A 10,882-nucleotide genomic window follows, 5' to 3' on the forward strand; every position below is an offset into this window, starting at 1 on the left:
TTTTTTTTTTTTTTTTTTTGCTGTACACGGGCCTCTCACTGTTGTGGCCTCTCTCGTTGCGGAGCACAGGCTCCGGACGCGCAGGCTCAGCGGCCATGGCTCATGGGCCCAGTCGCTCCGCGGCATGTGGGATCTTCCTGGACCGGGGCACGAACCCGCGTCCCCTGCATCGGCAGGTGGATTCTCAACCACTGCGGCACCAGGGAAGCCCCCTGTTCCTCTTCTTTATCCTCCCAAGTCCCTTCTCTATACCAGGTCACCTTATTCAGATACGATTTGGATCATGCCTTTTTCCAGTTCAAACCCCTCTACTCATTTAGAATAATCCACATCTTTACTCTGGCCTTCAAGACTTTACAAGAGCAGACCCCTGGCTAGCTCCTTGACCTCATGTCCTACCACACTCTTCTTCACTCGGTACTCTGCCCAGATTGGCCTCCTTGCTTTTCCTTAAATACTCCACCCACCTACATGCCTACATACTCATTGCCTCCTTGTCCTGGAATGTGCTTACTCCACATCTTCCATGGCTTGCTCCTCTCTTCATTCAGGTCTCCATTCAAATGCCACTTCTCCAGTGAAGCTGTCCCCTAACAAACCTATCCAATGGAGTCCTACCTGCTCTCCCTCACTCTCCTTACATTAAGATAGTTTTGCACTTCCTACTCTCTAAAATTATATGACTTATCTGTTTACTCATTTCTATCTGATGTCCTTCACTAGAATGTAAGTTCCATGAGGGCAAGACTTTTGTCTGTCTGGTTCACTGCTTTATCCCTAGTCCCTAAACCCGTATCTGGCACACAGAAGATGATTACAAAATTACTTGTGAATCTGACAAATGAATAAAGTACTCCTGGCAAGAATTCAGAGGCTGCACAGGAAAGAAAGAATGCTCTTGGTGGAAGCAGGCTTAGTATCTAGGTTCACCTCTATTCAGAGTAGAGATAAGAAAAATTGACAAGTATAATTCACTTTAGTTAGTACAGTAGCTGCTAAAAACATAAGGGAAGTGCAACGCTAGAAAAGTACAGTTGAAGCTTGAACAACATGGGTTTGAACCTCGCGGGTCCACTGACACACGCATAGTTTTCAATACATATGTACTATCGTCCTACATGATCCAAGGTTGGTTGAATCCACAGATGTGGAACCACTGACTATAAACTTATACCCAGATCTTGAACTGTGTAGGGGTCGACACCCCTAACCCCACGTTGTTCACGGGCCAACTGGATATGATGAGGAAAGTTAAACACATTAAGTTTTAAAAAACTGTCAATACCTGAACAAATTGTTTTTGTTTTGCTATGTGTTCATCAATTTAAAAAAAGTGACCACATACCAACAAGCAGATTTTTTCTTATATCCAGAACGAGCAGAGTTCTGTTGGTTTCAGGGGCCTTTAGTAAAGCCTTTGCTCCTTCACTGGTGAGGCCGCACTGCTGCAGGTCAAGTGCTTTCGATGAAAGACAAACGTCACTTGCTAACTCTACAGATTTAACATATAGACAACTCTCATTTTCTCACGTGTGGAAGAGTCCTGCACAAGACAAGTCATGGCAGGTTTGTAATTTTGGGTATGGAAAAAAACAGAAACATATATGCACACACATAATGCATAATCCAATTTAAAAACCTCTTCTTGGATGTGCAGTGATAACCCTGGCTTTAGTACCAATAAATCATACAACGTATTTTACAATTACAGAACTGAAGAATAACTGTATATAACCTATGAGCAAAAAGCATCACAAAATGAATCTCAGTTCATAATTAGCAAGGGCGGCAGGGGCATGTAAACCTCACAAGCAAAACCTGGTGGAGCTCAGAAATGCACTGCATTCTTTTGATCATGATCTTCAGCTCCAAATCACACTTGAAACTAGTTCAAAGGGGAAAACAAAATAGAAGAAATGTAATAACTGTTAGTTTTAGAGGAAAAAAAGACAAGTCTAAGAGGATACAAATAATAAAAACTTTCAACAATGTGTGAATAGAGAATACATACTAAAAACCTATCATGAAAGTAGGATGGTCAAGAACCCTCGCAGTAAAAGGTCAGACAAAACCCAGAAAAACTGATCATGAATTCTAGTAGTTCTGGGGCTGAACAACCTACTCATTTAAACCAAAGGGATCATCATTAAAGCACAGGTATTAAAAAATATTACATGAAAGGAAACTATCATGAGTCTTTTGTTTAAGTGTTGTGTGGACCATCACATTAAAATAACTGGAGTCTTTCAACACCCCCATGACACATAGAAATAGCAAGTCAGACATACGGATCTGACAGGATATGATACAACCCTTACAAACTCTCACTACAGAAGAATGGACACAGGGTATAATTAACCAAATAGCCAAATTAATACAAACAGCCAGTAAACCTCACCAATCAAATGAATACAAAATAAAACAAAATGTGGTTATTGTCCTATCAGATGAAGCCAAGATTCTGTAAGAAAAGCCTTTAAATAATGTCTATGCCCTTTGGATCCAACAACTCTCTTTCTAAGAATTTAACCAAAAGAAATAGTCAGAGATATAGGTAAGGATATATATCAGAGTACTATTTGTAACTGAAAAACTGGACAAAGCTTATATACAAGAATGGATAAGCTATGTGCACTGTGGCATATTCATATAATGGAATACTGAACAATCACAAAAAATGATGTAGGAGATGCAAATTTACTGACTTGCTAAAATGCTCATACTAAATTAATTGAAAAAAGTTATAAAATTTGGAGTAATCCCACTTGCATAGAAAATGGACAGGTACTCATTTTTGTAGTTTCACATTTTTTTACAAGTGCTACAGGCCAGTGTTTGTGAGAGGCAGGCTTCCCATCTACTGTTGGGGTGGACTACAAATTGGCATAGCCTTTCTGGGTGGTAATTTGGCCATGTGTATCAAATGTCTTAAAAATAGGTCACACTTAGTCATTCCACTTGTAGTACCTTATTCTACAGAAGTAATCCCGATGGACACAGAGATGTATATACAACGTATTCACATTGTTTCTGACAGGGAAAAGCAAACTGTCTAAATAGAATTGCAAAGAATTGATTAAACTATGGGACATCAATACGACGCAATACTACATGATACATCTTTAAGTGAAAAAAGCAGGAATGTGAAATAGCAAGTATACTACAATTCTATTTTTGTAATCCCTAAGTGTACATATATATTTGTAGAAGAAAAAAAGACTGAAAGTATATACGCCAAAATGAACAGTGATTATATCTGGGTATTAAAATTATAGGTTCTCTTGTAACTCTGTATTTTCTGTAAAGGATATATGCAACTCTTAGAGAAAGTTGAAAAGCAAAATAAAAGCTATCAGTAAAATGAGGCTTTAAAACATCCTATCACAATAGTATCATGCCAAAAGCTAAGCATATTAAAAATTCAATATTTTCAATTTTAGAATTTCCCTCTAAGCCATAAATCCTCACTAAGAGATTCTGCCAAAGCACTTGCACCCAGGTCACCAATGAGCGGGTTGCAGTTCAGAGTGATGCGCCTCAAACCAGCCATGCAGTCAAGATCACGTCTCCTGGAATGAAGACTCTCAGCCCAGGTTTCTTCATGCCTTCTGGTAGTCTGATACTTCAAAGATTTAATGGGATGAAATTAAGATGCTTGAATAAGGAAACAGGGTGTGCCTGAGTATGGCTTCTTATGTCAGAGATTTACACACACACACAGATCAAGCATATATGCCAGGAGCATCAACCTGAGAACTTCAACAGTCACTTCTGGTTTACGAGTCCAGTGAGTGACCCAGATTCTGCTCGGTCAGTGATTAGATTCTAGCCACTGCATTTCCTGTTTCTGAACACTTATGTAAAGTTGGACAACTCAATTACAGTCTATGAATTATTTTCCTTATCTTCTAAGTCAGGGAATTGGTTCTAAATTCTATCTTTGCTGAGGCCCTATATTTCATCATCCTGTCCTCCAATGGCCTCCAAACACCTGACTGGGCAAATCATAAGAAAACTTTTTAATATGCATCTTATTTATTAACAAATTATATGCACAAAGTTCCATACATATAATTTATGTACATGATAAACTACACAGATTTTTAAAAATAATACAAAGGTAAAAATGTTCTAATATTTTCTTTTCCTAACTCCTAAGGCATTATTTTATTCTACTTATTTTTTTTTTTTTTTTTTTTTTTTGAGTTGCGTGGGCCTCTCACTGTTGTGGCCTCTCCCGTTGTGGAGCACAGGCTCTGGACACGCAGGCCCAGCGGCCATGGCTCACAGGCCCAGCCGCTCCGCGGCATGTGGGATCTTCCCGGACCGGGGCACGAACCCGTGTCCCCTGCATCGGCAGGCGGACTCTCAACCACTGCGCCACCAGGGAAGCCCCTATTTTACTTATTTTTTTATAAAGATTTATTTATTTATTTGCTTGTTTGTTTGTTTGGCTGTGCCGGGTCTTTAGTTGCAGCATGCCGGATCTTTTAGTTGTGGCATGTGGGCTCTTAGTTATGGCAGGCACGTGGGATCTAGTTCCTTGAGCAGGGATCGAACCCAAGCCCCCTACATTGGGAGCACATAGTGTTAACTGCTGGACCGCCAGGGAAGTCTCAAGCATTATTTAAAAAACTATATTTACAAAATGTATCTCACATGCTACCTAGGGTGTGCACACAAGCTTTAGAGGCCTGGACTATGCAGAGCCAGTTTGATGTGCCTTGGGAAAATAATGGTTTGACATTTAAGCAAAAGTACTGTCTTGAAGATATTCAATTCTTTATATTCATAAAGTAAATTTTGGTAACAGGGAACACTGACTGTCAATGAAAAAAGTCTTATTACATTCCTGAAAATGTAAAAGACTCAAAGTGCCTTTGTTACTCTATAAGGAAAATCATTAGTGTCATTTTTCTATTAACAATAACTTATTAAAGCTCCAAGCAGAAACAACAGCAATCACTTACACAGAGCTTAGTATGTGCCAGGCACTATTTATACAAATAAGTGCATTTAAACCTCATAATGAGGCATAGAGGTTAAGTGATTTGCCCATGGTCACTAGCTATGAAATGGGAGAAAGGGAATTTGAACCTAGGCCATTTGGCTTCCGCACCCAAGTTCCTGTTTTCTACCTCAGGGGTCAATGGACTTGCCCTGTATAGGCTCAAAGAAGTTTTCAATTTTTAAAATCTAAATTTAAACATTTCCAGATTTGTGGGCTATACAGTTTCTGTTGCAACTACTCGGCCCCACTGGTGTAGGGTGAAAGGAGCCATAACTACCACGTAAACAATGGGTGCGACTATGTTCCAGAAAAACTTCCTTTACAAAGCCAGGCGACGGGCTGGATCTGGCCCACCAGCCAGAGTTTACCTATCCCTGATCTGCACCATCAAACTATTAAAAAGCCTTCATGTCAAATTATTAACTAACTTTAGGCCTAAATACAGTCATTATAACCACTGTAAAGTTGTTAAGGCATTATTTCAAAAACTGTATTTACAAATTGCTGATGTACTGACTTTTATTAGTTTAAAAACTACAACAGCTAATAAACACTTGATTCATTTAAGTCTTGAAGACTAGAATGGCATAGTTTCTTCACAGTATTACAATAAATGTTTTCAGTAAAAAAATACATAAAAGTATTATTAGGTATTATATATTAAATCTCTTATTTCTAAAATTAAGTGGACTATCTTTCCTAAATGGTAGAATCCCAAACTGAAAACTGGTCATATTCTTTCAGCAAAATGAAAGCTGTGCTCACATGTATCAAAAGGCAAAAATTAGGGCTTCCCTGGTGGCGCAGTGGTTGAGAGTCCGCCTGCCAATGCAGGGGACATGGGTTCGTGCCCCGGTCCGGGAAGATCCCACATGCCACGGAGCGGCTAGGTCCGTGAGCTATGGCCGCTGAGCCTGTGCGTCCAGAGCCTGTGCTCCGCAACGGGAGAGGCCACAACAGTACCACACACACACACACAAAAAGACAAAAATTAACTGCCCTCTGTATCAATATATTAATGTGTTTCAATCACATAAGTTTTCATGAAAGTTTAAACATAAAATCACCTTTAAGATCTAGGCCATGTGATCTGCTCCATGCCATGTCAGAATACACCCCGTGACGTTTACTTAACTTGTCTTAAGTGTGATAGAATTCTTTATACCTTGACAAATAACTAAAAGGAAAAAAAAAACCCACACACACAAAAGATGAAGAGCCTATACATTTGTCAATCTTGACTTATTTGCTTTTCTTGAGTCAGTTGGAGGTTTATAGCCACATTCTCAAAATCATTAACTACAATCTTCCCAAACAGGTAATTGACGAACAGATGCATTCTAAAACTTGTCAGTAACAAAGTGCTATTCCACTTTACAGCAACAGTTTAATTCTATTTAGATACTAAAACTGAATACACTGAATACTGCAAACTTGATTCCCAACCACTCAGCAAAGTACTACATACCTTTTCAGATATAGGAAAAAAAAGAAAAAAAAGAAAAAGCATACGATTCTTCCTATTTTCATTTCCAAAGATACATCCCAATCTTAATGATCAATCAGCGATTTAAACGTCAACTGTAAACCCAGTATACTGCTGCTATGCAGTGTAATAGAGCAATAGAAGAGAGAGGACCTCAAACCCTCTGTTCCCTCAAATTCAAAGGCAGGCTTCCTGACCCCTCCAGACCACTACTGGACACAGGGAAGGCACACTAATGTTTCAGGACCCCAACCAACAGTCACCTGCTTTGTGATTACTTCCATGACACACCCTCACCAACACCAGAGTTTGCTGCTCCTACGGGACGTTACATGTATTTACTATTTTAACACATACCACAGTGCATCATAATTATGATTGCAGATAGATGTTCTAACAATTGAAAGAGAATGATGACTTTTTTGCTCTTTACATCTTGCTATTTCCCTTCCCATAATATTTCTTGAAGCGAAACCATAAAATATAGACAAACACAAAAAACAGAAAATATACAAAACGTGTGCTTTGCACCTTAACACAAACTTAAGTAAAATTAGTTCTGACAGTATCCGGCATGACAAACTTCCATGGTACAAATGAGAATGGACCAAGGTTTGAGCAGGTACAGGAGATAATCCAGGCATGAACAACACCAAGGAAAGGTAGACAGGAAGTAACATGGTGTGTAGGAAATCACGAGACCAGTCTGATGGGAAGAGACTTAAACAAGACTGAAACTCACTTCCTAAACCTGCATCTCCAACTGGACAATTCGCAGGACACAGGTGCACCAAAGTGGCCAATTTATTCAATCCCTTTAATATGGAGGAAGAGTTTAAAATTTTACTGGTTTAATTTGCCCCCAAAGCAACTCTCAACAGTTATGGCCTCTGTCGTCGGAGCTTTGTATGAAATTAAGTCAAAGTGTGGAGCTCCTTTGCCTTTTTTTTTTCTCCTTAAAAAAGAAAAGAAACAATTGTTCCGAGTAAAAACAAACATATTCCGAAGCATGTGTACATTGAAAAGTAAAGAAACTTTATTAACAACTTCATAAAAACTGACTTAAAATTTTAAAAAGAAAAAAACATGTTTCAAAGTCCTTCCGACTGGAGTCGTGTCTCATCGTGTCCTTTCTTTACAGAAATAGTCGTATTAGGACACATATGCACAAGGATTAACACCATGACACACTGTACACGGCGGGCCCTGGCGAGCTCACCAGGCGTCGTCTGAGTCCAGGTCTCTGGGGAGGATCCACTCCACGGATGAGCCCAGCAGAGTCTGAAGCTCGTTCGTGAACTCCACCACATCTAAGAGCTCCTTACTTTCCGGATTAAAGGACTCCAGGTCTTTGGGGCAAGAGAATAAGAGACTTGCTGACACTTGCCGGTAGAACTCGGCCTCCGCGATGGTGACAATTTCCACATTTGGAAAATTGCAGCGGAATATGCAGGAGGACATTTGCAGTTTCTTGAGCAGGTCTGAGAGCAACAGCCAGTTACGAGGCCTACACCAGAGAAAGGACAGTGGCTTGAGTTTCCGGCAAAATGAGAGGCGCTCCCAACTATGAACTACCCGTCTCCTGGTGGTGAAAGGGCCTGCTACTTCCACTTTGATTACCCCACCCCCACCCCACTTCTCACTGTCCTTAGAAGATCTACTACTTTTTTTTTTTTTAATTTTATTTATTTATTTATTTTTGGCTGCATTGGGCCTGTTGCTGTGCACGGGCTTTCTCTAGTTGTGGCTCGCGGGCTCTAGAGTGCAGGCTCATTAGCTGTGGCGCACGGGCTTAGTTGCTCCGTGGCATGTGGGATCTTCCCGGACCAGGGCTCGAACCTGTGTCCCCTGAAATGGCAGGCGGATTCTTAACCACTGTGCCACCAGGGAAGCCCGGAAGATCTACTTCTAGCGGGGGAACTCTGGACTCATGTGCATGTGTTAAGAGACCACCTAGGGCAGATCAGCCAACTTAGACAAAAGCAGGAGCAGCGCCCCTGAACCAGCCTCGTTGCAGGCCACCCCAGTGCTGCCTTGGCTCTGGCCACAACTCAGGTCACCCCTCTCCAAGTAAGTGCACCCCGTTCTAGTCACTGGGGAAAACCAGTCTGTATGCCAACCCAAGGGAGATGGCAAACACCTCTTTGACCTCTCCTCTCCTCCGGCCCTCACGGAGAGAGCATGAGAAACACTCGAGGTCACCTGGCTTTCCTTGCCTTTCCCACACCTCCAACAGCCCCTAAATGCTGCCGGGAGTGAGGCTTTTTCGAGAAGGGAGGTGGTACAATCCTTCCTGATACCCTGCCACGCTTTATCATCTCTATCCCGAATACAATGTCACCACAAAGGCAGACACGGTCCCAGCCTCAGAGACCAAGGAGGATGCTACTCCTTAAGCACCGGGGTCAACACACAGCAGAGCAAGGTTTCCTGATGTGTTCACTCCGAAGGGTTGGTCATGGGGCACAGTGGCCCGACTGTGGGGACAAGACTCGATCTAAGCAAATCTGAAGACACATAAGATCCCAGGTGCCACATACGGCTTTCTCTAATCTTATACGAGAAGAGGGTACACATCAGTATTGTCCCGTGGACCTCACGCACCTTGGAAGGCCCCTATGGTAGCCGTTTGGGGAGGATCCCTTCCCCAAGAGTTTAGTGACTGAAACTGTGCAATTGCAGTCGCTGACTCCCGTGTCCTTTGGGCTCTAGGGGTGTGTTCCAATGAGGGCAGTTGGCTGGGGAGCCCTCCCATCCCCCAAACTTTTCTGGAAAAGTTCCACTGCATTATGTGAGGTCGGTGGACACTTGGTGAGGAATTCACTCACCCCCCAACCCATCCACCCTCATCTGCTGAAGGGGATTTCTAACTCCTGCCACCCCACAGAGCAGCTGGGCTGGCTCTCGACCACACGCTGGCCACGCTCACCCCTGAGCGACGGACACCTGGACGTTATAACACGGCAAAACGGGGTCTTCGGAAAATTCAGATTCCAATAGGTCACCATAGGCCTCGTTGCTGTCATCCTGGTCCTCCGGTCCTGGGGGATTTGCTAAAACATCGTAACCACTTTCATCATCTGGTTCTAACCGGGGGGGCAAACAAGAGAGAGGTCAGTAAGCTGGAGCAAGATTCCAGCTGTTCTCCAAAAAGGACCCTGGAAAAATTCTTTCCCAAGCAAGCCCTGCTCACAGCACCACCCCCACCCCTACCCCCACCCCCACAAGCCCAACTGAAACGAACAAGGCTGCTCACCACACACAGAGCTGCCAGAGAACTCCGAAGAGCAACCGGGGTTACCGTCGTCAGGAGCCTGCAGGTTATTTCAACAGTGTGGAGAGAGAGGGGGAGAGAGAGAGAGAGAGAGAAACAAGATAACGCCTGCTGGTAAGAGGCAAATGCTGCTGGAGTTCGGGAACATCTCACGCTGGGGCTGGTGTCACCTCCTGACAAGTCCCACTGCACACGCCTCCAGGTATCTGACTGAAACCTCCCCACGCGTCCACCCGCCTTCCTGAGGGACTGCCCGCCTCACCGCCCCAGCCTGCCAAACAAAAGCTAGCCTGGCTAGCTAAGAGTTTTCCAGCCCCCCACCTCGCAAAACTCAAAATATGTATCTCTTCTTTGACAGACTAACGTTGGGCCGCTTTTCCCAGTAAAGGGTCACTTAGAGTAAACGAGGGGGTGGGGGTAGGGGGAACCCAGGTGAAAGGCTGTGAAGTCACCGTCTAGATGCTTGAACAAGACCGTGTCTTGACCTCTGCCGTACCTGTTAAGAACTTCTCCAGAAGTTCGCTGTGGTTCACTTTCTTGATGGTTCTACCTGAGTATGTAGCCAGGGTAGGAACAGCACCGTAGGAGAGGAGCAAGTGGACAATTTCGAGATGATCATTCTTGACAGCATCGTGGAGAGGCCTAGGAGAGGTGCGGGGGATTACACCTGTGCACGCGACGCTTGCTTCTAAGGACACGGGGCAAAATCGAGCGTGTGCGGCCAAGCCTCGTAGGCGCGCTATTTCACCGAGGAGGTGAGTGTACGGTCGCTGCGACAAATTACTCTGTTATTTCAACACATAACCCTTTACGGGACAGGTGAAGGGACCATCTCAGGCCTAATTCTTCAATGCAAATCTCTCTTAATGCATGGCCCAAGGAGGAACTCAGGCCTAGATGAAAACGTTTCCAATGAACTTAAATAGTGACAGACTGTAAGAAGGTAACGTACGGAGGGGTGGGGGGAAGAATCCCAGCATCACGGAAGCAGATACGACAAGCCATTGTTATACCATTACAAACAAAACCCAAAAAGTGCAGTTTGTCAAAGAAACTGGGGGCAAAGTGGAACCTCTCCTGAAACCAACTTGGAGATGAGTGATCAACCCTC

At 43.2% G+C, this 10,882-nt stretch overlaps 1 long non-coding RNA gene across 1 annotated transcript; it reads right to left on the reverse strand.

Moving 5' to 3' along the window:
- Positions 1 to 8,948: 8,948 nt before the first annotated feature.
- LOC308610840 lies at positions 8,949 to 10,085 on the reverse strand. Its single transcript, XR_014014668.1, has 3 exons — positions 9,754 to 10,085; positions 9,427 to 9,583; positions 8,949 to 8,974 (listed from the first exon to the last, which is right to left on the reverse strand). It is a non-coding gene; the product is annotated as an uncharacterized lncRNA (long non-coding RNA).
- Positions 10,086 to 10,882: the final 797 nt, after the last annotated feature.

The sequence above is a fragment of the Mesoplodon bidens genome, assembly GCF_964165515.1.
Source record: "Mesoplodon bidens genome assembly, contig: HAP1_SCAFFOLD_238, whole genome shotgun sequence".
Classification (NCBI taxonomy): domain Eukaryota; kingdom Metazoa; phylum Chordata; class Mammalia; order Artiodactyla; family Ziphiidae; genus Mesoplodon; species Mesoplodon bidens.